Here is a 6,274-nt window from a genome sequence, read left to right on the forward strand (position 1 = left end):
CTCCAGATACTTATCCCCATATACGGCCTTTTCGGGTAGGAATTGTGTATCGTACCGGGTTGGGAATCGAACCCGTACTCTGAGAACCGGGAGGTGGAGCGATGGCGAGGGGGAAGATACAGAGGGAAAAATAAAAAATGTAGCTGATGTAAATATGAAATAACGTATAAAATGCGGCAAATAGGTCGGGCAGCGTGTGAGGGGCGAGGAGCAGAGTCACCGGTTCAGATGGGAGACCTTCCACCCGTCAACTGATCCCGTTTCCAGCTCCCATTTCAAATACAGATCTGCAGTATCTCAGGTTTTCGCTTCCGAGGCCCTGCCCCCGCTCTCACAGTCTCCGGGTGGGCGGGGGTTTTCTTTCCGTTCTCTGTTGAAGCGGGTCGTCTGCTGGGAGCGGGTGGTCCGATCGCTGTCTCCGGGACAAATTGATCAAGTTCTTATCGGTGAGTATTGAGGCCGGTCATTAGGGGTGGACGTGACCGATAATTTGCCATCGGTGAGTACTGAATCCGATCCCGGGGCAGGGGGGATCCTGACGTTGGGCAGAGACTCACGTTAACTTTCCCGAACTGGCGGCCTCGTCTGGCTCCCTGGATACAAACTGTCTTGGTCGGTTCCGGGTTATGGGACCTTCTCACCGAATCGCCTGAGGTGAGCCGCCGCTCAGCCCCTGGTGTTCTGGTCCCAGGAGCGGGATGGGGTGGTGATGCCGAGACTGAACCCATCCATTAGGATGTACCTGCTGAACTTTACCTCGATCACCCGGCCCGGTATCGGATCCAAACTTCACCTGGATCGACGCCTGGGGTCGAGAATTGTTTTACATATTTCCAGCACACTGGAAGCGGCCGTTCGGCCCGTTGTGTTGTTGCAGACAGAGGGTTAAACAGAGTAATTGCTCCCTCGGGAGACACCTCCACGTGTATCAGTAGTTTCATCTTTCCCCCGTTCAGACGGGACAGTGAGATTCAGATCTCTCACGTCCTCTGGGGGGACTGGGAAGTTTATTTACATCTTCTTTCCATGACTACGACTTGCCGAAATGCTTACAGTGTTTCCCGATATACGGCCCTGTTAATGCGAACATTAAGTTTTTCTTTTTCATTTATCTGGGTTTCATCCCCATCGCCATCTGGATCCATCTGCTCATCCACTGCGCATCCTGTTCAACCTCTGTCCAGTCTGTATCCTATTGCAGTAATGATATATATCAACCATCTTGTTCAACCTCAGTCCAGTCTGTATCCCATCACCTCAATCATATATATCAACCATATTGTTCAACCTCAGTCCAGCCTGTATCCCACCACCTCAGTGATGTATATCAACCATCTTGTTCAACCTCTGTCCAGTCTGTATCCTATTGCAGCAATGATATATATCAACCATCTTGTTCAACCTCAGTCCAGCCTGTATCCCACCACCTCAGTGATATATATCAACCATCTTGTTCAACCTCTGTCCAGTCTGTATCCTACTGCAGCAATGATATATATCAACCATCTTGTTCAACCTCAGTCCAGCCTGTATCCCACCACCTCAGTGATATATATCAACCATTTTGTTCAACCTCTGTCCAGTCTGTATCCTATTGCAGCAATGATATATATCAACCATCTTGTTCAACCTCTGTCCAGTCTGTATCCAACCACCTCAATGATATATATCAACCATCATATTCAATCTCTGTCCAGCCTGTATCCCATCATCTCAGTGATGTATATCAACTATCTTGTTCAACCTTTGCCCAGCCTGTATCCTATTGCAACAATGATATATTTCAGCAATCTCTCTTTAAAACTTTGTCTACATTGCGAAGTTTTGTTTTTCATCTTTTATAGGATTGGTTGAACACAACACGAGGCAGGGTAAAAGCAGCCATTTCAATTTTAGTTTCACTGTTACAAAAAGGTTGCAGTGTTAATCTTTATCATAATGGAACTCATAGCATTTGATGTTGAGTTTGTTATTTCCTTTTTCGGTTATTTTCAGTGAGCCACTTCCTCCGTTTCCAGGGTAACAGCTCGTCAGAGCTGTAGCAAGTGTTGCAATTTTTTATCGCCCTGTTGTAACCGCCCCTCAGGGTAGAGACAGTGGCCTCGGGGCAAATGTAACAGAATGATAGTGGGAGGAAAGGATGCTGTGAACACTGTGGGGTGTGTTATACCAGGGTCAGAATTACCTCAGAACTAAGAAATTGGTTGGGTGGGTTGGCATTTACAGTTTAGGGTGCTGCTGATATTTTACAATCAGTTAACTATCTGTGCAATAAATGAAGAGGGAGAAAATACTACAGTTGCAGGAAATTTAAAGTAAGTAGGAGAAAATACTGGAAACGCTCAGCAGATCGGCAGCATCTTGGACTGTCTCAGTTCTGGAACTGGGCCTTCCATCATTCCTCCTTTCAGAGATGTAGTCTGATGTACTGAGTTCCCGGCACTTTCTACTTTATAATTTTACATTTTGTTCCTGCTACACAGCTGGAGACATGGCAGCCAGCTGTGCTGGGCAAGACCCCACACAGCAGGAAGATTGTGATCAAATGTGCTCGGTTTAGCTGCTGGGGTCAGGCTGAAGTGTATCCGCATCCTCTATACAGACCGGGGAACCAGCCTGAGCACCGGCCCCGGCAGAGGGTCATCAGGTTCTAATTCCACCTTAGTTTGTGAATCGGAAATGGCAGGAACACCCACGGCAAATCGCTGGCACCAAAGCGTCTTTGTATGGGTGATGATATTGGGCCGGTGACTCTGAGAATATGGAACTGGCAGTATAAGGGCTTCAGTCCAGGTTGGTAATTCGACTGCTGGGATCAGAATTTTCTCAGTCTGCAGTGAAGCTGAAATCCCGGGGAGTTGGGCATTGGTTGTGGGGAAATAACCATCTACGCTACCCAATAGGACATCATATCTGTCAAGTATTTTGGAGATTATTTAAGAGAGTTAGGTGAAGTTGGGCAGTGATGCTGTTCATTTGAACTTTGGTAAAGTCTGTAACAAGGTCCCGCATGGCAGCTGATCGGGAAGGTTCGGTCACGTGGGATTAATGGGGAGCTGGCGAGGTGGATTCACACCGGACTCGAGAACAAGAAGCAGAGGGAGATGACCGAAGATGGTTTTAACGAATGGAAGTCTGTGACAAGAGGGATGTGTGTGACAGTGTCGAGATCTCTCAAATTCATTATTAATGCCATTGATTTGTAAAATAATGTACAAAATTAGCAATTATGAATTGAATTGATTTCTTACATTCTTCACATACATGAGGAGTTAAAAATCTTTATGCTACGTCTAGGTCTAAATGTGCAATTTGCAAACAAAGTAATTTATAATAATTTGTAATAAATTGAACAGTCCATATAATAGAGTATACAGTACTCAAATCAACATGAGTTAATTAGTCTGATGGACTGGTGAAAGAAGCTGTCCCGGAGCCTGTTGGCCCTTGGAAATTGGGATATAAACTGTTTTTTTTTCCCAGTCTAAAGGCCATTTACCATTTACCAGATCAGCTGACAAACTACATACAACACTTTTCCATCATCACCTTTTAAAGTTTTAAGCAATTCAACTGGACTCCTGTCACATCCTGCAGCCTTATTATTAGTATTTTTTTTCTATCGCGCATTCGACTTCACTTCCAGAATGCCCGGCTCTAGATCGACGAGGGAGTCACTGCAGGTGGCTTCGCTGTTGAAATATTTTCTGTACAATTCTTTTATGTATTCACGCCATCTCTTTCTGATGTCTTCTGTTTCTGGGAGCGGCGGGAATTGCAATCGGGTTGTTCGACCTGTAAAACGTTGTGCTAGCCTGTATGGCGCCGTTGTGTAAGTCGTTGGTGAGGCCGTGTTTGCAGTACAAAGTATAGTTCTAGCCGCTATATGTTTGAAAAGGCTTGGTTAAAGTGGAAAGAGTGCAGAGATTTTCGAGTCTGTTGTCAAGGCCAGAAGGCCTCAATTCTGGGAAGAGAATGGTCACTCTACGTATTTCCCACCTGGAATGTGGGAGACTGAGCAGCGACCTTACAGAAGTATTTTAAATTTGAAGGACAGAGTAACTGGCTCATAGTTATTTTTTAATTGTGTAATTCAGATCATCGCCAGCAGGTGGTGTTTTCTTCTACCCGGACGGCAGACAAACAACGACATTCAACCAACGACAGTCAGAGTCAGAATGGAAACAGGTATGCTCACTGGCCTCTTTCTCATTAAAACTCTGTCATCCTGGTACACGTGTAGCCAAATCGTCATTAGTTCAGAGGAATAAATTTAGGCGCTAAAAGGACACATAGCAACACTTCCTTCATTGATCGTACTGGTAATGCGACATTGAACACTGGAACAATTCACTAGGTCCAGCGCAGGGACCTAAGAAAGGGAATGGTCGAATCACTCCGCTCACTATGCAGATCTTCACCTGAGTGAAAGGAAAAGGAGCTGCTGGAAAAAAAAAACAGTGGGTGTGGGTGAAACTCAGATAGAAATACAAGAGCGGGCAATGTAATGGTCCAGGGAACAGACAGAATTTCCGTCAGTATTTGGTACGCCCTGATGTGGGAAATGCCTCCGACAGCCAGTGAGAGAAATAGATGGTGTTTTCTGTTTTGAAGGGCAATGGTGAATTCTCCCCGGATTTTCGGGTTGTTGCTCAATGGAGGTGAGGGGAGTTTCCCGCTGTCTGTTTTCTGTTTGGAAGGACAGTGTGAATTCTTCCCCGATTTTCGGGTTGTTGCTCAATGGAGGTGAGGGGAGTTTCCCGGTATCTGTTTTCTGTGGCCCAGTTAAGGAACGTTATATTGTGGGAGAACGGGCTGGGTGTGGGAAACTGTGAACAGGAGAAATTTTAAACAGAGAATCTGAGTGGGCTATCGGGGCAATGAATGTCGTTTGCGAATAAGATTAAAGTAAAACAAAAGAGTAAGTAGAGAAGGCAATGAACACAATGGTGGAGGAACTCAGCAGGTCAGGTAGCACCTACAGTGGGAAACGAACAATCGCCGTTGCGGTTGAGGAATCTTCAACGGAGACTTTGTACATTGATTTCAGTGTTGTCTTGGGCACATAAAATAGAGTCAGGTCTGTGAGGACTGGAGGATCATTCTTCTGGGTGAAGACTTGTGACCAGTAGTCTCCACAAGGATCACTGTCTCGTTATGCATCGTGTGTGATGTAAGTAGTTCAATAATAAACTATGTATTCCTCAAACTAATTATATATATGTATATCAAATCATATAGGTGGACTGATTGGTCCATTGACAGTCTCGGCGGGGTCGTGTAAATTTGGGACTGTAGTCAAAATGCGAAGCATCCAATTAGAAATTGGAACAGAAAATCACCAAATACAGTGAATTTGGGCAAATGTGAGGAGTTCCAACTTGGGAGGTCAAGTTTGCGAGCAATGTACGCAGTGAATGCTGGGACCATTAGGGTGGCTGATGTACAGACGGGTCCTGTGATGGATGTGCATAGCTCCCTGAAAGTGGCAACACAATTGGTAGCATGCTAACGATGAGTTGATGTGCGAATATGTATTTTTCAAAGTTATGCTGTAACTGGATGAACGTTGGTTCAGAGTCAATCTCAGCATTGTGCACAAATCTGGTGTGGAAAGATGATGTGGAAGCTCTGGCGAGGGTGCAAATGAGTTTCACCACGATTACAGAATACTTGCTGCCGGGAGAGGTCGATCAAGCTTGGATTGCTTCATCTGGAGCGTCGGAGACTGAGGCCTCAATCTCAGAGAATTCATACATTTATGATCGATAATCTGTGACTCGGTGCAAATATCACGTACTGGTGTGAATAGGTTTAAGGTTAGAGAGTAAAGTTTAAAGGGGATTTCGGATGCAGGTTTTCCACAGAGAGTGATCGGTGTCTGGAATGAGCTGCCGAGGGAGAGACTGTAAACAGATACTCAGCAGCATCTGAGAGGCGTTTGAACTCATGAGTAGGCCGGGAACGGAGGGATATTGACCATGTTCCTGAAGCTGGGATTGGTTTCAATTGGCATCGTGTCCGCATACGCATGGTACACTCTACTATTTTATGTTCTATGACTGACTACAGATCTTACCTCCGCTATCTCCGACTTCCTGTCAAATTGTGAGGATCACCAACTGTTCCAGTTGACGAGATTCTACATGGAGAGACTGGAGCAGGCGATTGAGGAGGGTGTGGAGGGAGTCAGCTTCATGTTAATGGGCGAGGATCACTTCACCGGGCCAGAGTATCACGTAAGTGGGAGGAACACAGACTGAGTGTAGATTCT

The 6,274-nt window shown here is 45.5% G+C and overlaps 1 long non-coding RNA gene across 1 annotated transcript; it reads left to right on the forward strand.

Annotated features, from left to right (window-relative positions):
• Window positions 1–371: 371 nt before the first annotated feature.
• LOC140723468 (uncharacterized) lies at window positions 372–5,893 on the forward strand. The gene is made up of 3 exons (XR_012097907.1): window positions 372–446; window positions 4,098–4,661; window positions 4,747–5,893. It is a non-coding gene; the product is annotated as an uncharacterized lncRNA (long non-coding RNA).
• Window positions 5,894–6,274: the final 381 nt, after the last annotated feature.

Source organism: Hemitrygon akajei, unplaced genomic scaffold, assembly GCF_048418815.1.
Source record: "Hemitrygon akajei unplaced genomic scaffold, sHemAka1.3 Scf000115, whole genome shotgun sequence".
Taxonomy (NCBI): domain Eukaryota; kingdom Metazoa; phylum Chordata; class Chondrichthyes; order Myliobatiformes; family Dasyatidae; genus Hemitrygon; species Hemitrygon akajei.